Here is a 24,325-nt window from a genome sequence, read left to right as displayed (position 1 = left end):
AAGGTCACACAGAAAGTTGCAGAGCAGAGTCTTCTAGATCTTGGGCTTTGCCTGACCCACAGTCGGACTCTGAGCCACCATTGCTCACTCAGTCAGCTGGTGCCAGAACCATCCAACGGTGTCACACTCCCTGAGGGCCAGTGCCAGGCCTAGCTCCCCCAACCCTCTTCTCCACCTACGCTAAATGAGTGAATGATTGAGCCAGTGACAGAATTACATTGTCGACTTCATGAATGTGCTTCTAAAAGAATCAGACACTTTTCAAACACCAGGTACATGGTACACTGAGAAAGAGAAGCCGAGGGAGCCGAGGCCAGGGGGGTGCAGCTTTGCCACTGTCACCAGAAGCAGGCCCAGAAGCCTCTCCACAGTCCCCAGCCTAAGCAGGACTCCTGGGACGTGATTAGGGTGATTTATTTTCCTAGCAAGGCAGAAGGATGTGGGAGCCAGCCTGAGGGAGGTCTGGGCAGCAGTATCCCATTATCTCTCCTGGGGCAAGTTAGAGGGGAGCAGGCGGTTACAGCCCCTGCTTCCAAAGGCTTCTGGAAAATAAGATGACCGTCTGGCCACGGCTGGGCCTGATTCTCTCTCATCTGCTAGAAACAGTTCAGACAGAGGGCAGCCCTTGAACTTGGGCTGGGGAGGGTGTGTTTCTCTGTGCCTGCGCTGACGCAGTTCTCCATCCCTCTCCCTTGCCTGGCTCCTTGAGAAGAGGCAGGGGATGCTGGCAGGGAGTCCTCAGGGGGCTTCTCTGATTAGAGGCTCGTCCTGGCCACCTGGGTCCTGCTGAGAGGAAAGTGGCTTCCCCTGGGGCTGCAAGCAAGTTGGCTTCAGTGCAGTCGCCTCTCGGGGGAGGCCTGCGGGCTGTGGAAATGATGAAGCTCCTCCCTTGTGACAACACGGCCACCTCCCACACTGGGTACCATGGAGGAGCAGAGGCGGGTGAGACCTGGGAGGCCTTCTAGAACAGGGACCAGAGGCTCCGAGAGAAGAAACGCTGTGCTTTGGAAGACAGAGAGTTAGCGGCCACCCTGGATTGTGCGTGAGACCTGGACAGACGGCAACTGCCATGTTGGTGCCTGTGAGCGGGAAGATGCTACCCAGGGAGGCACGAGGCCTTAAATAAGCACGCGCAGTGTCAGCACAAACCAGCCCAGGCAGGGGGGTGATGGTCCATTTGGCTTGGTTTTTGAGAAGTTTGGGGGAATTTTGTTTCAGGTTTTGGAAAGGCTTCAAATGAAGGCATGAATGAGGAACAGGAAAGTATGGCAGGAAAATCCACCACGAGCTGGGGGCTGTCAGCTCTGGATCCAGTCCTGGTTGACCCTCCCTTGCTGAGTGACTTGATACAATTCCCAAGCCTCTCTGTCTTCTTATCTGTGAAACGCAGAAAATAATCCCACTGCACCAACTTCCCAAGGGAGCCATGGAAGATCCAGCACACAAAACAATCAACTACAAGCCCACACACAGAAGAGGCTATTATTGTGCACGCATGCCCACGGCAGGCTGCATTTGGCCTCCGAGAAGGGGCCAGGACTTGTCGTGGCAAGGAAGGGTGCTTTCACAGAGGGTATATGAACAGGTAGTATTGATGGAGCACTGCCAGCTGCCAGAGTGTGCAGAGGGAGTCTCCTCACCAGTGTAATCTTTATAACAACCCTTCAGGATGAGTTCCACTACATCCATTTCTGGGTCAACCATCAGAAACCCAGAGAGGTTAAAGGGCCTGCTGACAGTCACGCAGCTGGTCTGAGTAGAGGAGCAGGAAGTTCAGCGGAGGCCAGTCTGCTTCCGGGCCACCACCCTCCACGAAGTTCAGGCTCTAAAGGTGAGGAGGCGTCTAACAGGCAGAGTCTGGGAGGGGCAGGCAAGGACCCAGACTGGAACCAGATGCTGTAGTCAACTGGGGGCCCTAGGGAGCTGCCCACCAGATGAGACTGAGCTTCCCATCCCTAGGAGGGAAGAATGGGCACCACATCTGTTAGGCTTCATGAGCTGTTGGGAGGATTAACTTGCATTTTTTTTTTTTTTTTTTTTTTTGAGACGGAGTCTCACTCTGTCACCCAGGCTGGAGTGCAGTGGTGCGATCTCGGCTCACTACAACCTCTGCCTCCTGGGTTCAAGTGATTCCTCTGCCTCAGCCTCCTGAGTAGCTGGGACTACAGGTGCGTGCCACCATGCCCGGCTAATTTTTGTATTTTTAGTAGAGACGGGGTTTCACTGTATTAGCCAGGATGGTCTCAATCTCCTGACCTCGTGATCTGCCCACCTCGGCCTCCCAAAGTGCTGGGATTACAGGTGTGAGCCACCGCGCCCACCTAACTTGTATCTTAAAACTGAGTCTAAAACTCTAAATTATAATCGTCCTTATTTCAATAGCAAACCAATCACTGAAAGAGTTTAAAGGCCATTGAAATGATTTCTCTGCCCCGGGCAGGGCTGTACCTTGGCCAGCCCAGGGCACAGGAACCACTTTAGGAAAAGCACCTGCCAAGCCACTAAGAAAAGCACCTGCCAAGAGATGGGTCTTATAATCTTCCTCGTCAGGAGCCCACCTTCCTCCCTCTCACTGTGACTGTAACCTGCCTCCACCCTCTCTGGGACTGTGTGGTTAGGGTTTTCAGCCTGAACCTGCTCTGTCCTGGGTGGCCTCCCCCTCACACCCTCCTGAAGCCTCTCCAAACCCGCTTCCAGCAGCTCTGCCCCCAAGCAGGCAGAGACCTTGCGTGTGGGCGGAGTCTGGGGAAGGGCTTGGTGGATGAAGAGGGTTGGGGCTGTCACTGAAGCGAAGCCTCAGGGAAGGCGGAGCTTCTGTTTGATTGAAAGGAAACCTGGAAGTGTTTTCTTGAGCAGAGGAAGGGAGGAAGGGACAGGAATTCCAGGAAGCACCAATGGTTGGAACAGAGATAGAAATGCGGGAATGAGAGAGGAAGGATGGAGAAACCAGCTTGGCCTAAAAGATCAAAGGGTAATACAGGTCATGAAAGGTCTAGAAACCACAGCTAAACTTAGACTGGCCATGGAGGCAGCGAGGAGGCGGACAAAGGCTCTTAGGCAGGTGATGTGTGGACAAAGGAACTCCTTCCTGCTTCTGTGATTGCTCTGTTATTCTGTAGAAAGTGGGGCTGAGGAGAGGCAGAGGTTCCCTTCAAACCTTCCCCAGCTCCCCCACCAGATGCTGCAGGCTGCAGAGGCCAAGGCCGCCACGTGACACTGCAGCCCCTCCTCGGGACCTCCTGGTGTGGCTTTTGTGGTCTGCCTTTCAGCAGCAATGCAGCCAGCTGCATGCAGCCCACCAGAGGCCATCCCGCAGTGACCCCGTGTGAAGTGGCCTCGGCACAGAGGGGTCCTGTGCAAATGAGCATGGAAAAAGTGATGTGGGTACCTGGTGGAAAAGTTTCCTTTTCCAGGCCCCCAGTGTTGGGGGTGGGCACTGGGAGGTGGGCTGAGGCTCAAGGTTATGTCGAGCATGGCTGGGTTCAGTCCCTCTTGCCTCTCACAGAGAGAGAAGCAAGGATTTGTCTTCAGGGCCCAAATCCCAGATCTGGGCTTTCCTCCCTCAAACCAGGTGCCCTGGGCAAATGACTTCTCCCTGAACCTGTTTCCTCACCTGTACACAGAGGAGGGTGAAAGGCCTGGCTCTCAGCAGGTCCTCCATGTGCATTTCACTGACTTCTTCGCTATAACCCAGGAGACCTGACATTTACACAGAGGGGCAGGAACACGAATACTGGCAGGCCCAGGGGTGTGACATGGGACACAGCACAGGCCTGCACACAAGACAGTGGGCATGAGGCAACCTGGTATGGAGACTAAACCCAACCTAGCCTGGTTCCTCTGACTTCTGAAACCCTGTGTGGCGAACAGGCCTGAGGCTGCCGGTGGAAACCCCTGCTTTCCTCCTTGAGAAGTTCCGGGGAAAATCTGACAGGCTTTAAAAAGGAGAAAGCCCTGAACGGACAAGACAGCGTCCTCTCCTCTGCTCACCTCCCCCATCTGGCTGGCATAGATAAATGAGTTGTTTGGGGACCCCAAGTACGGGTGCTAGCAATGGCACTCACCTGGGGCTTCCTCACCTCCCTGCCTGGGGCCTTTGCCTGCTGTTCTTGGGGTTTCCACCTCCTGGCTGACTTCGCCTCTGTCTCCTCTCCACTCTGAGCCAGGCTGCCTGATTTCAAATGCCAGCTCCTTCTTTTCTAGCTGGGTGACCTCAAGCTATAAACCTCTCTGTGCCTCAGCTTCCTGATCTATGAAATGGGGCATTTCTCCCCATCATTTGGCTGAGAAGAGAAAATCAGCTAACCTCTGTAAAGCACCCAGAAGGTACTTGAACGAGACCTGATGGTGAAGCAAGTTGGTTATTTGTATTCAGATGGGCCTCCCAGAGGGAAGCCTAACTCCTTAGCACCCTTCTCCCTCCCAGAGACCTCTGCAGATGAAGCCTGGTCTCAGTGAACAGCAAGCAAGGATTGGCTTTGAGTCAAAATAAATTAAAGAGGAACGACGTAGGTGAGGACGTGAATTTTATGATCCCCGAGCAATGTCACCCTGGTGCCCAGGAACTAACCCCCTCACCTGATTCCCCAGTAGGTCTGACTACTCCAGGCCCCCCTGCTGCAACTACTTGGGCAAAAGCTTGGCCCTCTGGAAGCTCGCATTCCCTAGGAAGCGGGCACATCAGAGGTTCAGGAGGAGGCAGATCAGAGCAGTCATCCACATGAAGTTACCTTTCATCTAGGGCCTTTGTGGCCAGCAAGTCAAAAACAAAATATTATTGTTCCCACTTTGCAGATAAGAAAACTGAGGCCCAGAGTAGCAATGTGACTCACCTAAGGTCGTGCAGCTGAAGAGCTGGCTCGGGAGTACAGATCTGCCCAGGCACCTGCACCACACCTAACAGGCAGAATGCCTCTGGGCTCAGTTGCCTCATCTGCAAAATAGACTCTCAGCATCCATCCTGCACCTGGCAAAGGAGGCAGAGAAGGGCAAGGATTCCATCCCCAAGCCGGCCACACCACCTGCTATCCTGCTCCAACACCCACAGAAAGACAGGAAATGGCTCGCCCAGGATTGTCACTTGGCCTTCCCTTCTAGCATCCACTTTAATACTGGCAGGGGCTGCTCTGAGCAAAGCCACTGCAGCTGTGACCCCTTGAGGTCAGTGTTCGTGGCAGGGGCTGCAGGGCTGTGATGGGCCAGACATTGAGGATAGCACTTGAGAGGGCTGGGGACCCTCTGTTTTGGCATTCTAAGTGTCTGAGTCCCTCCTGGGACAGGCCAGAGACAGGATCTAAAGATACCCAGAGATAGGGACACAGCAGACCCAGTGGGCTGCTAGGATCCCAGCAGCCAGGAGAGTGATGTGTTCCAGCAGAGGAGGCCACTGGAACAGAGCAAAAACCACAGGAACCGAAACTCCCTGTGTGCCCATGAGTCACCACCCTGTGAGGGCTGGGTGGGAACTTTCCCAGGCCTTGACCCTCAGCTCAAGGGCATGTCCCTTGACCCCATGACAACACAAAGAGAGGGCTGCAGCCTGGGGTTCACACCCTGGTATGTCTTTGTCTTACTCTCAGTATCTCCGCCAAGAGATCATTTGATTCATTAATTAGTGTAAGTATGTATATCTTTAGAATAGAAAATACAGGCATATTGCAAAAAAAAAAAAAAAAAAAAAGTGAAAACCAAGCCTCCTCCCCTCCCCTGTCCTTCACTATCAAGTTCCTCTGCACCCAAGTCTCCTCCTTGGAGGCCTCCACTCCCACCAGTTTCTTTAAAGCCGTATATGTTTGTATATGCATTTAGAAACCCAAATGCAAACGTGTGTGTGTTCATTCTTTTCCTCTTTTTACACAAATGGTAGCATGTCAATATACGTTGGAGCCCTCTCCTTTTAGAAACATACAGAGTCCATTTTCCTTTTCGTCAGTGGTTTAAATCAATACTAATATGTATTTCGTATAATTCTGTGGGTTGAAGAAGCACAGTTGGGAGGTTGTCCATTCCATGTGATGTAGCTAAGGTCACCTGTATGTTGGTTCTGCATAACAGTTGTGTAGAGTCCCATTGTATGGACACCATTGTTTATTTAATCAGTCCCCTATTGATTAACATTTGGAGATTAACAATCTTTTGCTTTGATAAATAATGCCACAATGAATGAGGAGCACACACGTCCCCTGTGTATCCGCATGATGAAATCCTAGGGTTGGCTGTGCCGGTCAGAGGGAAGAGCAGGTGTGGTTTGGAAGGGGCTCCCAGTGGCTATCCCAGACACACTGATTCCTCTTCCTGCCAGCCCCACACTCTGGCACCTGTCCTTGCACCCTCAGCAGCAGAATGTGCCATACTTTTGATCTTTTTGATCTGATGGTTCAAAAAGGGTCTTTTTTTTTGAGACAGGGTTTCCCTCCCATTGCCTGGGCTGGAGTGCAATGGCACGACCTCAGATCACTGCAACCTTTGTCTCCCAGGCCCACACATTCTCCTGCCTCAGCGTCCAGAGTAGCTGAGACTACAGGCACATGCCGCTGTACCCAGCTAATTTTTGCATTTTTTTGTAGAGATCTGCCTGCCTTAGCCTCCCAAAGTGCTGGGATTACAGGCGTGAGCCACCACACTCGGCCTAAAAAAGGGTCTTTTATTGAAGTTTTAATTTGCATTTCTTTTATGAGTAAGGCTGAGTAAGTTTTCATCTATTTAAGAGCCACTTATGTATTCTTTTGAAACTGTCTTCCTATATTTTGTCCATTTTTTAAATTGAGTTATTGGTTTGTTCTTGTTGCTGGGTAGGAGATCTTTATACAATAAAGAAATTAATCCCTTCTTTGCAATATGAATTGCGATTCTATTTCTCAGCTAATTTCTCTCATTCCCTGCAGGAGTGGCCCAGAGTGACCAACCCAAAGGGGGTGGAATCTCTAGGCTGTAACAGTGGAGGACTGGGTCTACTCTGAGATGGAGAGTATGGCTGGGATGGTATAGAAGAGTAATGGCTTCCAACAGCTCCTGCCCTGGCAGGTGGCTTGGGGGAGCCCATTCTGGCCTGGCCAGATCTCCAGGGCCCCAGGCCCAGGCATCATCCTACGAGAGGGAGGCCAACACCTAGAAGGTCCAAGCAGTCTGAGGGGTTCAGGGGCCCAAGGTCACCAGAAAGAAAGAAAACCCAGGGTTCCTGGGTCCCAGTGCACTGTTCTGCACCTGGGCCAAGGCCCTGGAAAGCTCCAGAAGGCAGCATGCCTGTTAATAACATCTCACATTTACTGAGCCTTCCCATATGTCCAGCCCTGCACAGGTACTTGACTGTCACCACCCCCACACACAAACCCATTTCGTTCTCCCCAGCGACTCCATGGGGGTGAGAGCCAATGTTATTGCTCTATGACAGAGGAGGAAGCGGAGGTCTGTCTACATGACACACCCTGGAGAAGTGGGGCTGGCCCACCAGAAAGCAGCAGCTCTTACTCAGCGGAGAAGTCCAGCCAAAGTCCTGGGGTGGGGGCCTCATTAGGGCGCTGCTTGGGGAGCAGGCCCTCTTGCAGACTGAGCAGAGAATTTCTACCTGCCCTTCCCTCAGAGGGGCCTGAGCCTTCCTTACCAGGCTGGTCGCTGATGTGTCCTTGAATAAACTGTCTAAAAGAGCACCCAGCCAAGGGCCTGGCCCCACCACTGCCCTCTTACTTTGTCAAATAAACCCGAGAAATGTTTTCAGGCCCAGGAATCCTGGAGAGGGAGGCACAGCCCTGCAGAAAGGGACAGAGCTGCTCTGGCTAGGAGCCAGAAGTGCTGCTATCAACTTGCAGAGGCTCCTTGGACAACTGTCCCCTTGCTGGCCTCAAATGCAAGGAAGGAACTGGGTCAGATAGTGTCCGTGTCCTTTGTCACTCAGAGCAGTACCACTCTGGGATGTGATACCCCTTCCCAGGCCTCCCTCCCAGAGTGTCTCATGCTCCTTCATCCTGCTTCTCACCCACCAGCACCCACCAGTTGAGGCTACTCCCGTGAGGTCCAGGAGAGCAGCTGCCACGTGGGTCCTGTTTAGATCTGTCGCCCAGTCACCCAGCAGACATGCAGAAGTGTTTGTTGAATGAATGAATGAACAAAACTTCATTGCTTTGCCAGAGGACACCGCTAAAGAGCCAATAAAGAGTGTGATCAGGTTTCTCGAAGCCCTTCCCTGGAGCAAAACCCCTGCTGCTCCAGAGACATTGGTGAATTCCTCCCTAAGCAGGAGCCCCAGACAGAAGGCCAGGCTTCAGGAGCTCTGGGCTGGCAGGGGCAGGGTGGGGTGACAGACAGTATTCCAAGCTGAATCACCCACCAGCCTCGGGGACCCGGGGATGAATGGTGGCAGAGCAGGTAGGAGTGAAAAGGGCCTTTGGTGCATTCCAGCTTTCTGGAGAAGCGCAGGTGGGATGTGAACAGTGGGCTGCTTTGTTGAGAACTAGGCAAGCAGCAGGCTAGGCCGAGTCATCTCTTGCCTGTCTGTGCCACATGGCCCACCTTCCCACTTCCTTGCTTCACAGCCCAGCAAAGAGGTGGTTCTGCAGAATGCCGGCCCTAACCCATTTCCTTCCTGGATGCGGGGAGGCCCCTTTTCCCCTGAACCTGGGCTGCCACAAAGGCCCCGCCATCAGCAGCCCAGCTGGCTCCCTCAAGACACTGAATCATTTTACTCCCTGAAGCCTTGAGGTCTCCCTGCCTCCTGCCCTGCCCAACACAAAGACTCTCATAAGTTTCTTGGATTAATTTGAATTGACTGAGTCGAATTGAATTGACTTGAATCTTATTGAAGTGAGTTGAATTAAATGCCAGATTACAGGCTTCATCAGAGCCCACAGAAATTTGGTTTTTCTAAATGCTGGTCTATAGATCAGAAAGGCAAATGTTCATCCCTTGTTTCCAAATCCTCCTCGGGGAGGTAGGCAGGGAAATAGGGGTACAGGAGAAGGGACAAGGGGAATAGGATTCAGTGATGGCTTCCTCTGAAAAACACCACTCTCCAGCACTCCCCACCTTTCCAATTCAAGCTTTAAAATGCCAAAAAACCTCATTCCCAGAAGCAAAAAGAAGCCAGTTGAAAGTTCTCTGTTCGGATTGCAGGTGGCATATGTGAGTACTGATAATGTCAGGATGGCAGAGCTCTAGATCAGGTACGAACTGGCAGCTGGAGCAGAACATCCAGACGACACTGGCAAGAAGAGCCTTGTTAGCATCCTGGGAGTGGACGACAGTGTCCAGGCAGAGAGGCCACCATGACCCAAAGCCAGATATTTTCAGTGTCTACTTCCTTGAGCCTGGCAGGACCTGGCAGCGGTAAACCCTCCCTCCCAGCAACCTGCTCATCCTTGAGGTTTTCATTTCCTTCTCAGTCTCCTTTGCACGCCAGGCCTCCCCTGGATGGCAAATGCTGGCCTCCCTCCAGGGCTGGGTGCCTCTTCCCTCGACTCTGCTTTCTCTGGTTAATCCCATCCACTTCCTCCTTGGTGGGGGTAGGGGAGGCCCTGACCTCCACTGCAATGGCTTAGTCACCACCCAGACAAGATGGCTTAGAGGTGGCTCTGAGACCCTATAGCCATCCTGAGACTCAGATCCAAAGAGCCACCTGCTTCCTTAACTTCCCCACCTGTGTGCCTACAGAGACCCTCAACATAAGTTTACGAAAGTGAGTCTGCTGGCTAACCCCTACTCGGGCCTTCCCTGTCTCAGTCAATGGCCACAGCATTCATCCAAATGCCCAAGCTGGACACGGGACCTGGCCTTCAGCTTATCCTTCTTCACCCTCCATAGCCAACCCATCCCCGAATCATGGCAGTGCTGCCTCCTCAAGATCTCTCAGCTCCCTCCAATCCTCTCCATCTCTGCCCCTGAGTCTGTCCCTGGGCTGGACAAATGCAGTAGCCTCCCAGCTGCTCTTCCCAAACTCACCATGGCTCCTTCCAATCTGTTCTCCATAATGCTGCCCGAGCAATAGTGCCAAAATGCAAGTCAGCTCAAATCCATAGCCCATGGCCTTCATAACCAACAGTAGTTTCCCATTATTTCGGGGTTAAAGGTGCAGCTCATTAATATGGAGGAAAAATCCTACTCCCCCTCGCCACCTGCCCCTCTGAGCCTTTTGTGCCTGACATGCTTCCTTCTGTCCTGCCCAGGGCCTCTGCACTTGCTCTCCCCTCGGCCGAGAATATTCTTCCCTCTCCCCCTTCCTGTACTTAGCTCCTATTCATCCTTCAGGTCATACTTTGAATATCGAGGAAGCCTGCCTTGACCTCACTGACCAGGCCAGTACCCCATAGTCAAGGCCTTGACACACTGTATGCCGCTCACGCATGCCACTGGTCCTGGCTGGAACTGTCCATTTTGTCGGATAGGCTATCTGATTCACATCTGTCTCCCGCTCTAGACTGTGAGGCAGGGAAGGTATTCGCATCTGTCTCCCCCTCTAGACTGTAAGGTAGGGAAGGTGTCTGCTTTGGTTTGCCATTTTATTTCCAAGAGCCAGCTCTGTGCCTTCCACAGCAGGAGCTCCATGAAGAATGAATGAATGATACATGAACGAATGAATGTGAGCAAGAAAAGAGGGCCTAGGTCTGAACACTTTCATCCCTGCTCCACCAGTTGAGGGCTGTACTGCAGCCAGGCAGGCCTCCTTACTATACCCAAGACAGCTTCCTCAGTCCCACCTCCCGGCCTGTGCCCACTCCTGCCTCACCTCCATCCTATACATCACTCCCCTCTTCTCTGCATCTGGCTAAATTTCATTCCTTCCAAGGTTCAGCTCATGTTAGATTCTAAGAAACAACCATCAAACAGTCACCAGCACAATGGCTGGGAGAAGACACTATGTGTTGAATCTTTTTTCTACCCCATATTGAAAATATTCTCAATTCCCCATGGCCGGGTGGTCCCTGGTAGACAGCACGTGAGCAATAAAAGCACATGTTTTGATTGTATTTCCTGAGACAGAAACTTCCCTGCTCACTGTGCGGGTAAGGTCTGAGGAATCTCCAGGTGGTGTCAGCTGTGCTGAGAACCACATCTCACTTCAGCAAAACACTCTCAAGAAATCAAGAGGAAAACCCATCGAGTGAACAGTGGGGTTAGTCCCCACCAAAGGCGGGGGTGGCTACAGTGTGATCTGACCTAAGCAAAGCCTTTAGTTTCTCCAGGAGGAGCAGGGAGAAGTGGGGACGTCCCATCACCTAAATATTACCACGCCTCATTTACAAAAGGTACTTTCGGGGGACTGAGTTCATAAGGGGAACTCAGGCTGGGACTAGCTTACAATTCAGGCACCGCTGAGGCCTCTGAAAGCTTGGGCCCAGGTGTGACACCAAAGATGAGTTGGGACAGTCCCTGCAATGAGGACAGAAACAATATCAAGTCCCACATCCTAGCCATCAGTTTATGAGCCTCCAGAGTCCCTGAGATGGTGCTGAGGAACACACATCATAGAATAGCAGGGGCAGAAGCCGGGTGCGGTGGCTCACACCTGTAATCTCAGCACTTTGGGAGGCCGAAGTGGGTGGATCACTTGAGGTCAGGAGTTTGAGACCAGCCTGACCAATATGGTGAAACCCCATCTCTACTAAAAATACAAAAATTAGTTGGGCATGGTGGCGGGCACCTGTAGTACCAGCTATTTGGGAGGCTGAGACAGGAGAATTGCTTGAACCCAGGAGGCGGAGGTTGTAATGAGCCAAGATCGTGCCACTGCACTCCAGCCTGGGCAACAGAGCAAGACTCTGTCTCAAAAAATTAAAAAAAGAAAAACAAGAATGATAGGGGCAGAAAGGCCTTAGAGCTCATCCAGTCCATCCCCCCTTTGACAAATGGGGAAACTGAGTCCAGAGAGGGCAATAGACTTGCTCAAGGCAACTGAATAACTTATTAGGGTAATTAGAGCTAGAAACCATCTCTCCTGGATCTTTCTGCTGCCAGTGTGTATTGCTTGTGGAACCCATCACCCTGCCTGCCTTTCCTCTCTGTACATTGACTAGAAAGGCTACACATTCTCTTAGGAAGGCTGAGGGGTATCTGGTGGACAGATGGGACCGGCCTCGCTGAGCTGGAAACTGGTCGAATAAATGCAGGAAGGAGACAACCCCAAAACTAGCAGTTATTGAATATGTATCATGTGCCAGATACCATGCTTTCTATGCAGCATCTCCTTTTGGTAGTTTAAAGATGGCTGCAATGTTTGCCACAACTACCATCAAAAGGTGAAGTGTCATTCTTAAATCAGGGCTGGCCTGAATGACTTGCTTAACCAGATAATGGACCACTAGAATGCAGTGGAAGCGACGTTCTGGGATTTCTGAGGCTAAGTCACAAGAAGCCTTGCAGCTTCTGCCTGGGGTTCTTGGAACACTTGGTCTCAGTGTGCTCCCTCTAGGATTTCAGGCTGGGAAGAGCTCCAGCCTCATGGGGAGGCCATGTGTAGCCACTCAGGTCACCAGTCCCAGCAGCCTGCACTGCTATCTGACTGCAATCACATGGGAGACATACAAGCAAGAACTGCTGGTCTAAGCTCAGTCAGTCTATAGAACCATGAAAGATAATAATACATTTTTGTTTGAAGCCACTAAGTGTTGTAGTGCTTTGTTACACAGCAATAGATAACCTCTGTACTCATTCCATCCTCTCAGTAATCCCTAGAGATGGTTATTATTGTCAATTTCCACTTTATATGAGGAAATTTAGATAAAAAGAAGTTAAGTAAATTGCTCAAGGTCGCACAGCTAGGTAAATGGCAGATCTAGGATTTGGCTAATCCACTAAACTCTTTCCTGCTCCCTTTCATTGAATTGGTTGAGCTCTTGGTTGCAAATAATAAAATCCACACTGGCTGGTTTAAGTAGAAATGAATAGAAGTTGGCTCACAGAATTTCTGGAACGGCCAGAAAGTCAGAAATGTCCAGCTACAATTTTGGAGCCTCCACATAAGAATATGCCTCCACAAAGCTCCAGAACACTTGGGATGAATGCCTGGGGCTGTGCCACTGCCACCCCCATCCCTGCCAGCCGAAGAACTGGGCCCCTCTGCCATGTGGTGCCAGAATATCAATTCCCCTGCTCCCTGACTCCTCTCCATGGCTCACACTTCCTAACCCAAGTCTTCTAGGGACAGGGGAGTAAGATGAGTGATATTGGGGTTTCATGCCTACACCCGAAGGGATGTGAGTTCTCTGGCTCTGGAAACAGGACTTACCCAGGAAGGAAGGTATCGGAAAGATTATCATACATTAATTTATTCACTCATACATGTATCTTCAGTCTATTATGTGCAAGACCTCAAGGATCTCACAGTCTACGTGGGAGACATACAGGTAAATCTACAATCACAAGACACCATGCCAGGAGCTTTACTAAAGGTATGTGCAGGACATGGGACACTTTGAGAGAGGGAGAAGAGACCCTCACTTAGCCAGCTCATTGAGGGTGGTGAGAGAAACCTCATGAGGTGAAGACATTGAAGCTGAATTCTGAAGGATGAGGGAGAGGTCCCCAGGTAGAGAAGGAGGGAACACGCTATGTAAAGAAATGGAGATGAGAAAGGGGTGTAAAGATTCTGGGGACACAGTGGCAGATCTTGAAGCCGGGATATGGGCTCCATGAGGAACTAGAACTCAGAGAATAGGCCTTGATTGCTGAGTTAAAACAGTAGATTTAGCCCCAGGGTACTGAGGAACAATAAGAGGTTTTAAACAGAGAGTGACATGATTGGTTTTGCACTTTGGCCATGTGGGCAGGAGCATACTTGGAGTGCAGACTCATAACAAGCAACTCAAGTAGGAAACTATCACAACAGATGATGGATTTCCAACCTGAAGCAGCAGGACTGGGGATCCTGTGTTCATCCTTTTCTCCTCTACTCAGCACATGTACGCATGCACACACATAATCACATACACACACTAACCTCTTCTTTGATTATGATGCATAAGTTATAGCCCATCCCCAACCACCGCCACCAGTGCCACCACCCTAATAGGAAAAGATAAAGTTGCATAAGTGAAGTTCTTCAAGCTATGGAATCTGAATCTCGGTCTCATCCCAAGACCTGTTCCTTCTTCCTCAGGAGTTCCTTCCAGAATGGAGAGCCAGGAAGTCAAATCCTTGGCTCTCCTTTACCTTCTGAGATTATAAAATGAATAAAGAGGAACACAAATGTGAACACCCCAAATCACTATCTACTAGATTTTCCCCAGAGTAAATTCAATAGTAGAAATGGCGTTGAGGCTGGTTTTAACATATGGTACTTGACATTAAAAGTCCTGCTTTCTCATGGCAACTCTACTGTCCACCAACTGTGTGGCTTTGGACAAGCTATTTTTCCTCTCTTGAAAGTCATACTCAGCACTGTTTTTGCAAAAATGACCACAATCCTTCAGTCCTCCCTGTAAACATGTCCTTTGCAATGAGACATTGCATCTCCTTCCACCAAGAAAGTAGAGTCGCTTTGGCCAACAGGATGTGGCAGAAGTGGCAGTGTGCTACTTTCAAGTTCAACTCTTAAAAAGCTTGTGTACATTCATGTTCTCTTGCAAAACCCTGCAGCTGCTGAGTGAACAAGTCTGAGTTAGCCTGCTGGAGGGTGAGACAGCTGAGGCTTCACATCCCAAGCCAGTTTATAATCAGCAGGCCTTACACATGTGAGGAGGCTCATCCTAGATCAATGAATCACAGGATGAGATGAGTCCTCAGGAACCACAATGGAGTCTTGAGCACTAATAGTTGTCATTTTAAGCTGCCAAGTTTTAAGGTGTTTTGTTATGTAGCAATGGTTAACTGCTAGAGGTGTCAAAAGGACTTTGGCAAGTCACAACTATCATTACCTTAGAACTTCATAAAAACCCCTTGGATGCAGATTTGGCCTCCCCACTTCATGTGTGAGAAAATTGAGGATTGAGGAGGGGATGAGATTTCTTTTATGCACATGACTGATAGGCAATAAGTATGGAATTTGGAGCCAGGCCATCTGACTACACATCCTGTAATTCTTCAGTGATTTAAGGACTTTTCTTGCCTTTGTCTGGCCTCAGACACTCTCCTAACCCAGGTATCAAGTCAGCATGTAGAATGGGGGAGATGTGGTCACGCTCAGTGGCCAAGCCTCCTGAGCCACAGATGTTGGGGTGAACTTGGCCTGCAGCACCCAGTTCTTCCCTTTTGCACTCTGATGTGATGCCAGGGCGTGGAGGGGCACACTTGGGGAAGTGTGATTTCAGGAAGCTATGTGGCCCTCAGAGCAGTGAAGAAAGTGTCCAATTCTAATTGCAAATCTGACAAACCACAGTGACCCTGAGTAGCTCAGATGATGGTCCAGAGCTGGGGGAAATTCACCCTCCCAAGACCGGGGCCCTGGGGAGGCCTCTGGACTGGGATTCCTGAGACCTGGTCCTGGGGCCGCCCTGCCACTAGCTGGCTGTGTCTTTGAGCATGGCCAGCTCCTTCTCCAAGCCTCCATTCCTTTATCTGCAAAAATGCCTTCATCACCTTTAGGATTCTAAATAGCCTGACCCTGGAGCTCAAGATCCTTAGTTTCCCAGGAGTTATGTGAGATCTGGGCCATTGTCAGATTTTGAGGCTCCCAGTATATGACAAAATATTTTTTTAAAAAGGCAAAATAGGGTGTCAAAATGATGGTAACTGTTAATGTTTATGTGGAACACAATCCCTGAAACCCCTCATCCCTGCCCAACACACTATATTTTTGCTGATTGTAGAGACAGCAGCAAAGTTTAAAGTTGATGTGTTTGCAAGTATATCCTGTGCTTGAGTGGTGATCATCACCATTCTATCAGTAGCTAAGTGATGAATAGGAACAGAAACAGGGAGGCTTGACACTCACACCTGCTGTGATGTGAACCTCTATTTGGCCACCTTTTAGGATGGAGGCCTAGCCAGGCCCAAAGCCAATGCTTTTATGGTCGTGGGTCCCAAGATGGAGCAGTGGCCAGCTCCTGTAGCCAGAGTAAACTGCCCGGTTTGCATCTGAAGTGGAGTGACTAATGCTGCATAGCGGATACAATAAAACAGATCATGGAAAATTTAATGGCCCGTGGTTGGCAATCACTGAATTATTTATGCCATCTTTGCCTCTTCCGAATTCTCAATTGCTCTTCCTCCAGCACTGCAGCCCTGGCTGTCTGCAGGCTGAGGAGTAACAGGGCCTGGGGAGATCAGGACGTGGGCACCAAGAGGCTGGAGGTTTCTGAGTAACTTTGGGCAAAAATTGCTTCCAATCTTTTGGCTTCATTTTCTCATCTGTCAGTTAGGGGATTCTCCTCCACAATCTAATAGCAACTTAAATTTATGCCACTCTTTACATTCGCAGATGATTCCCAAATTCTTCCATCCTTCCCCAAACACTATGAGGTAGGCAGAACTGGTCTTACTATCTTCCCATTTTCCAGATGATAAGCCAAGGATCAAGATGATGAAAGACTTATCCAGAGTCAAAGGGAAAAAAATCAGTGCAGAGAATTTCCAATTAGAGATGCAGATTGAGTACACGAAATTTAGCTTCTCTCTATTCCAAAATTGTATTGGAAAAAGTGTCAGAAAAGACATAAGAGAATGAATAAATCCACATTAGCAAATTAAAAAAGGATGTTATCCGTGCTCCAGAAACATTGAGGAATTTCTGAAAGGTAGTAGGCAAATGAGATCCAGCTGATTGAGAAGCCAGAGCGAGGAAGTGACAAGTCAGCGTAGAACTGCATGAGGCATATGGCTGAAGCCACAGCCCTTTATCTCAGCAGACTCCAGGAAACTCCAGTAAAAGCAGGCAGGCCATGGGGCAACCCCAAACTACTTGAAGAATAGCTTGCCTGGTTGTCCCAGACCTTTCTTGAATAGACGGAACAGCTGGCTTTGGCATTCACCCTCAGGGAAAAGTCACGAGAACAACTCTCAAAATAAAGTGAGGGTTCTGCAGGCATTTCTGTCGACTAACCCTTCCTGACCTCCTTAGCAGACTCAGAGAAAAAAGATAAAGGAAAGGAACTCCACAGAGGAATAAACTTGGTCTGTTTGAGTACAGTGTGTGTTTCTATGATCTGCATTACTCATACACAATTGATGCATAGGAGCACGATGTCAGTAACAGCAGCTGAATGCAAAGAAAGCTGAAACCAGAGATGTGGTGCCAGAAGCAACCCGCATGCACCTACACCCCTCCTCATGGTCATTTGTGTTGTCTTGGAAAGGACTGTTAAATAGTTCTCCCCATTCTTGATGCATTTTGTCCTCATTTTCATAACTCAGAAGCCTAAACCCTACCTCATACCTCTTTCTATGAAACTACTTTCACTTTTTTTTTTTTTTAAAGTAAAGCCTGGCCGGGTGAGGAGGCTCACGCCTGTAATCCCAGCACTTTGGGAGGCCGAAGCGGGTAGATCATCTGAGTCAAGAGTTCGAGACCAGCCTGCCAACATGGTGAAACCCCATCTCTACTAAAAATGCGAAAAATTAGCTGGGCGTGGTGGCACATACCTGTAATCCCAGCTACTCAGGAGGCTGAGGCAGGAGAATTGCTTGAACCCAGGAGGTTGAGGTTGCAGTGAGCCGAGATCGCGCCATTGCACTCCAGCCTGGGTGGCAGAATGAGACTCTGTCTCAAAAAAAAAAAAAAAAAAAAAAGTAAGGCCTTATATTTACTGTAGTATGTTTTACTTATTAGAAAGTTAAAAATGTGTTCCTAAAATATGAGCCTTTTGTTTTGTTAGGATTATTATTTTTGTTAATGGTCTGATTATAATGTTGCATGAAATTTGGGTACTTTATTTCTAATCCCATTTTTCTCATTAGTCCTATTATTTTTAATATGCAGTTTTGAATATTTTAAGGATTTGGGATATATTGTATGTCAAAACTCATGTACACTAATGCTCTCCACACTTAGAAAGGAATATCTTCCTTACTTCAGCAATGGTTGTGGCTCATGAGCTTGCATTTCTGTTCCCTATTAGCAATCCTCACTCAGACACCTCCAGGGCCCCTGTCCTGTTCAGGAGAGAGGCCTGCTTTCCAAGCAGACCTGTGCAACTGGCAGAGGGAACAATTCATCCCAGCCAGGTTACTTAACAACCTCACTATTTATTCAAACATTCTAATGGCTTTCTGAGGATATCCAAGTTGTTAAGAAAACAAACCACATAAAAGAGAAGGACTAAGGTGAACAAAGCAACCCAGAGGAAAAACAGAGATGATGCAGCAAACAGAAGAAAATGGATGTTAATTTATTGGGAGGATATTGCATCCATAAAACAAAAGCAGCACACTATGGAAAAAAGAAAACAAGCAGAGCATGTAAAAGTTCTTAGAAATTAAAAGTATGTTGGCTGAAATTAAAAAAGAAAGGGCTGGAATGGAAGGGAAGAATAGGAAACCAAATCAGAGAAATTATATAAAGACAATAAAGTTTAGGAAGTATCTCAGAATATAGATTAAAATGTCAATATGACTTTTTAAATGAGGAAAGATTAAAAAAACAAACAAACATGAAGGCTACAACGAGAAGGCCAATACTCAACTAATAGGAATTTTAGAAAGAGAGAACTGAAGTAATAAAAAAGAAGGAATTGTCAAATAACAAAAGAAAATTTTCTTAAGCTGATAAAAGATATGAATTTGGAGGTTAAAAGGGACCACTGTATTATCAAGATTTTTTGGGTTACATTTGAAGGAAACCCAATTCAAAGAGCTGAAAGAAAAAAAGTGAATACATTAGCTAATCTGGCTTCAGTCTTGCCTGCATCTAGAAGTTTGAACGTTGAAAATTATTTATTCATTCTCTCTCTCCCTTTCTGTCTCACTCTCCACCCCTCCTCTCTGCTTTCCTCTGTGTTGGGTTCATTCCCAGGCAAGTTCTCTATGTATAGTGACCAAGAAGGCCTCTATAAATTCCAGTCTTATTTTATCCTTGTACCAAACCCAGAGAAAAGAGCAAAATCCCCTCTCTTCCAGCATCCAGATCAGTCTGTAAAACATACTCTGATTGGCCTGGCTTGGTTGCATGTCCAGCCCTGAATTGATCTCTTGGCTGGAAAGACGGAATGTTCTGATGGCCACTCTGGGGCAGGGAAAGAGGGACCCTTCATTAACAGCAACTCCAAAATCATGTGAAGTGGGTGAGTTATTGGCAGTTTTCAAGGAAAAGGGAAGCAGGCCGGACCAAAAAAACAAAGCCGTAGCCATCTGCTATTTTCACCAAGTATAGAGCAGATGTAATGAAAAAGACACAAACTTCTCAAAAAATTGGGAAAGTTTCAGAACTCTAACAATCAGATGGAAGTCTTAAAACTTCTTAAGGAAAATATTTAGTATACCTAAAAAGAAACAACAATCAAAGTAGCATTTGATTTTTCATATGCAATGGGCTTGCTAGAAGGTAACAGAGCAATGTCTACAAATTCTGAAGGGAAATCATTTGGAATCTCTTATTCAAGTGTGAAGGCATAGTAAAGACACTTTTAGATGTTGAAGGATTCAGATTTACTTGGTGCGCCACCACCCCTGTTATGCACATTTTCTGAAAAATTCCTTGAAGATATACTCTGGCAAAATGAAAACTGAATTCAGGAAAGAGGGAGACAATAGATTCAAAAAGTATAGAATTAACTCAGAAGAACAATGGAAAGGAATACTAGTAGGACAGTTGTGCAGCTGACCTAATAAGCAATTAGTCCCAATTAGAACAAGAAATCAGAGGACTCATAAAAAATAACATAAAGAAGAAAAAAGCATTAACCATATCCTATGAGTAAGAAGCTGACATGCTGGTATAAGACACTTCTAAGAAACAAGAAAAGTAAGGTATGAGACACTTCTCAGAAACAAGAAAAACAAAGGCAATTGTGAACTCTGGGAAAAATAAAGAACTATACGTGAAACTCATGGTACAGATATAATGAGGGCTAACTTGTGGCAAGAGTCTGAGCCACCAATTAAGTATAGGAAGTCATGCTTTCTGAACTCACAGAAGCAACCTGCCATTGGTCAGGTAATGTAAGAAGATGAAGATAATCCATGAATACTTTAAATTCACACATCATCTGTTTGGATTTGTATTAGGAAAAAGTGATAATTATTTCCCCATGATATGTTTGTTCTTTTTGAAAGTGATTGAATACTTCAGTAATTTCTCTTGACAAGTTATCCTAACAATGGGCTTACCTCTTTATATTATCTTTAATTAAAATGTTTGTGTAGATAAATTAGTGTATTTGTTTAGGGGTAAGTTGTATCTTTTGATTTTTGAAAGAGAAATGACAGTTCTACCTAAATTAAAACTGCTTAGAAGTACATAGTTAAAATAAAACACCACAACTTCAACTTTCAATTCTTTTCAAATTAAGGAAAGAAAAATTATATAAAGACCAATATCTCCTATGTTGAAGAAAAATTTGCTTCAAGTTCTCTAATTCTTTGTCTCTAACTTTTGAGGTTTTCTTTTATTATTACCCAGTAAAAGTAAATTTTATATATTTTTTCTGAATATTAATCATCACCTCTGGATAATGAGATTTCAGGCTACTGGCAGATTATGATCTTTTTTTGTATTTTTCTGAATTTTCACATTTTCTGTCATGAACTTGTATGATTCTTATAATAAAAATGAGAGAGAAATGGTAGTATAACTATGCATATTTTGATGTTGAAATATGTCTAGAATATTTTTAAAACAAAAAAGTCCATTGTTGAGTAGTATGTATTGTGTGTGTGTGTGTGTAATCTGGAATTACAATAATTATTGTCACTAGGGAATAGGGTAGAGAGGGGCTGATATTGGCAGGATGTGGGTGAACAGTCTATCATATTTATCTTGTGTTTGTTCTGGGTTGCATATCTCTTTTACAATGCACACATAGTAATTTAATAATTAAAAGCAGTGGCAGGAGACTCGACCCCAGAGGTTCTGATTTCAGATGTGTGTTCATTCTCTCCTTTCTCTGGTGAGCAGCCATGCTGGGAAGGACAATTTTCCTTCCTCCAAGCGAAAGAACCCTCTAGAAGGAGAGTCTATCCCATGGTAGTTGCATAAAGAAACACATCCAGGCTTGATCCATGTAACCGAAGCCCAGTGGGTTCTGGAGAGAAGGAGGAAGTAGTGGGAGGAAGATTCAGACTTCCTAGGCCTTCCCACCTACTCCAAAAAGTCAGTGGCCATTCCTGGTGCAGTAAGCATTACACCTTTGTTCCCAGTCTTTGTCCCTCTCTGGGGCTTCAGATCCAGATATTCAATTATCTTCTGAACAACCCCATTGGAAAGATCCACAGGCATCTCCACCACACCCTATCAAAAACTGAGCACAGTGTCTCTCTCCACTCCAGGCTCTATCCCCCCTGCCCACCTGCTCTCTCTCATTGTCTCAGTCAGTGCCACCTCCATCTGCCCCACTGCACAGGCCAGAAACTGGCACTCATCCTTGACTCCTCCTTCTACCTGCCTCCCACAATCAATCACAAAGTCCCATTAATTTCTAAATATTTCTTTCCTCTAGCAGGAACCCACTCTCTCCTTCTCCTGGCAACCACAGCAACCCTTGTCTCCATCAGTGTCACTTGGGCAACTGAAATTCCCTCAAATGTTTCCTCCACCTTCCCAATCTCAGTCCTACTGTTGGTCTCCTTTCTTTTAATCTCTTCTTCCCAGAGTGACCCTCTGAAAGATGCAAATCTGATCATGACATTCTCCTTATAGGTTCCCCCACTGCTCTCAGATCCTGATCCTTCTCCTTTACATGTATTGAGGGACAAAGCCCTCTATGATCTGGCTCCGGCCAGCCCTTCCAGCCTCAACTCTCACCTCCCCTGACAACAAGAGATCCTACCAGGTTGAGTTTTCTTTCTTCCTTTGAACTTTCCGTGCACTCATTCTTCTCTGGTGTCATACCTGCTGCTCTCTCTGCCAGGAAGAGTCTACTCCATTCCTGAACTGTCTCCATCACTCACCTGGCAGATCATAGCTCAGGGACCTTGTGATCACTGAGGTTAAGGAAGGTGTCCCTCCTATGTTTCCATAGTACCCTATACATTTCCCCCTCTAGGCACAGGTCACACTGTTTGATGATTGACTCCTTATTATATCCATATCCCCCACTAGACTGTTACTGAGGGCAGGGCCTGGTGCACAGCCAGCTTCAGGAGAGCTTAGATGAATGGATGGATTGGATGGACGGTTGGATGGATGGATGGATGAGTTTAGGTGAATGGATGGGATTAGATGGGTAGATGAGTACAGAGTGAATGAATGACTTAATGAATGAATGTATACATAGGAACTGGTCAGACTCCTGCAGAGCTTGGTGAGCCTAAAGTAAAAGACAGGTAACTAGAGAGGCCCAGGAAAAAAATATATGGATCTAATTATTAAAATTGCCCAGACAAGGCCACATTCCAGAGGGTAGGGTGGTGGCTGCTGAACACCAACCTACCCTGGTTTCATATAGATGCCAGAGCCTAGGAAGGGCATGGGGCTTGGTGCTACATTCACAGGTGAAGGCCAAATGACTCTACCACTAACATATGAATGTATTTATTTCATATGTACTTCCCGAGGGCCTACTGAGCACTGGTCCGTGTGTTGGACTGTGGGAATTTACGGATGCACAATTCAGAATCACTCTCCTGTAAGAACTCAGTGTAATGAACAGACACTTATCAAAAGAATACATAATGCGGCTGACAAGCATATGGGAAAAAAGCTCATCCTCACTGATCATTAGAGAAATGCAAATCAAAACCACAGTGAGATACCATCTCACACCAATCAGAATGACTATTATTAAAAAGTCAGCTGGGCGCGGTGTCTCACGCCTGTAATCCCAGCACTTTGGGAGGCTGAGGTGGGCAGATCACAAGGTCTGGAGTTCAAGACCATCCTGGCCAACATGGTGAAACCCTGTCTCCACTAAAAATACAAAAAATGAGCCAGGCATGGTGGCACACACCTGTAGTCCTAGCTACTCAGGAGGCTGAGACAGAAGAATCACTTGAACTGGGGAGGTGGATGTTGTTGCAGTGAGCCAAGATTGCGCCACTGCCCTCCAGCCTGGCAACAGAGTGAGACTCTGTCTCAAAAAAAAAAAAAGGTAAAAAAATAATAGATGCTGGTGAGATTGCAGAGAAAAGGGAACATATACACTGAGAATGGGAGTGCACATTAGTTCAATCACTGTGGAAAAAAGTGTGGCGATTCCTTAAAGAGCTTAATAATAGAACTATTATTCAACCCAGCAATCCCATTACTGGGTATACTGCCAAAGGAATATAAATCATTCTACCATAAAGACATATGCACATGCGTGTTCATTGCAGCACAATTCACAATAGTAAAGACATAGAATCAATCTAAATGCCCATCAATGGCAGATTGGGTAGAGAAAATATGGTACATATACACCATGGAATACTATGCAGCCATACAAAAGAATAAGATCATGTCTTTGCAGGAACATGGAGGAAACGGGAGGTCATTATCCTTAGCAAACTAACACAGGAACAGAAAAACAAATACCACATGTTCCCACTTATAAGTGGGAGCTAAATGATGAACACACGGACACAAAGAGCAGGACAACAGACAATGGGCCTACCACAGCGTGGAGGGTGGGAGGAGGGAGAGGAGCAGAAAATATAAATATTGAGTACCAGTTTTAGAACCTGGGTGATGAAATAATCTCTACAACAAACCCCCATGACACAAGTTTACCTATATAACAAATGTGCACATGTACCCCTGAACCTAAAATAAAATTTGCAAAAAAGAACTCAGTCTAGTGGGGTTGGGGAGGAACACTCATATTTCTAGACATCATAGAGCCAGATTGCTGCAGGAAATATGACAGACATCTGTATACTCCACAACAGTACTGGTGAAGGGTTTGGGAACATACTGGAAAAACATCTCTGGGAAGCAGAGACTTGCAAATGGTGGGAAAAGGAAGGAGCAGGCTGGGACTATCTTGCTGATGCTGCTAACAAGAGGTGTCACTGTGTAGGGATTCACAGAAGAGGCCTTGGGATCAGATGACTTGCAGTCTAATCCCAGTCCCCAGTTTCTTAGCTAAGGACCCTGAGTGAGCTACTATCTCCTCTAAACTTCCATTTCCTCTGGGGTAAAATGGTGGTCAGGTGCCCCAGAGGCCGACTCTGAGACAAAGATTTATGTGCAAATGATTTATGAGGAAAGATTCCCAGGGAAGACTAGAGGGAGCAGGGCAGGGCTGGGGAGGAAGCCAGGCAAGGAGTGACTTCAGGCAAAGCCTCCTACTGCCCTTAGCAGGATTCCTGGGGAACTCAGAAGTATTAAGTT

The sequence above is a fragment of the Pongo pygmaeus genome, chromosome 16, assembly GCF_028885625.2.
Source record: "Pongo pygmaeus isolate AG05252 chromosome 16, NHGRI_mPonPyg2-v2.0_pri, whole genome shotgun sequence".
Classification (NCBI taxonomy): domain Eukaryota; kingdom Metazoa; phylum Chordata; class Mammalia; order Primates; family Hominidae; genus Pongo; species Pongo pygmaeus.
This window is presented reverse-complemented; position numbering follows the sequence as displayed.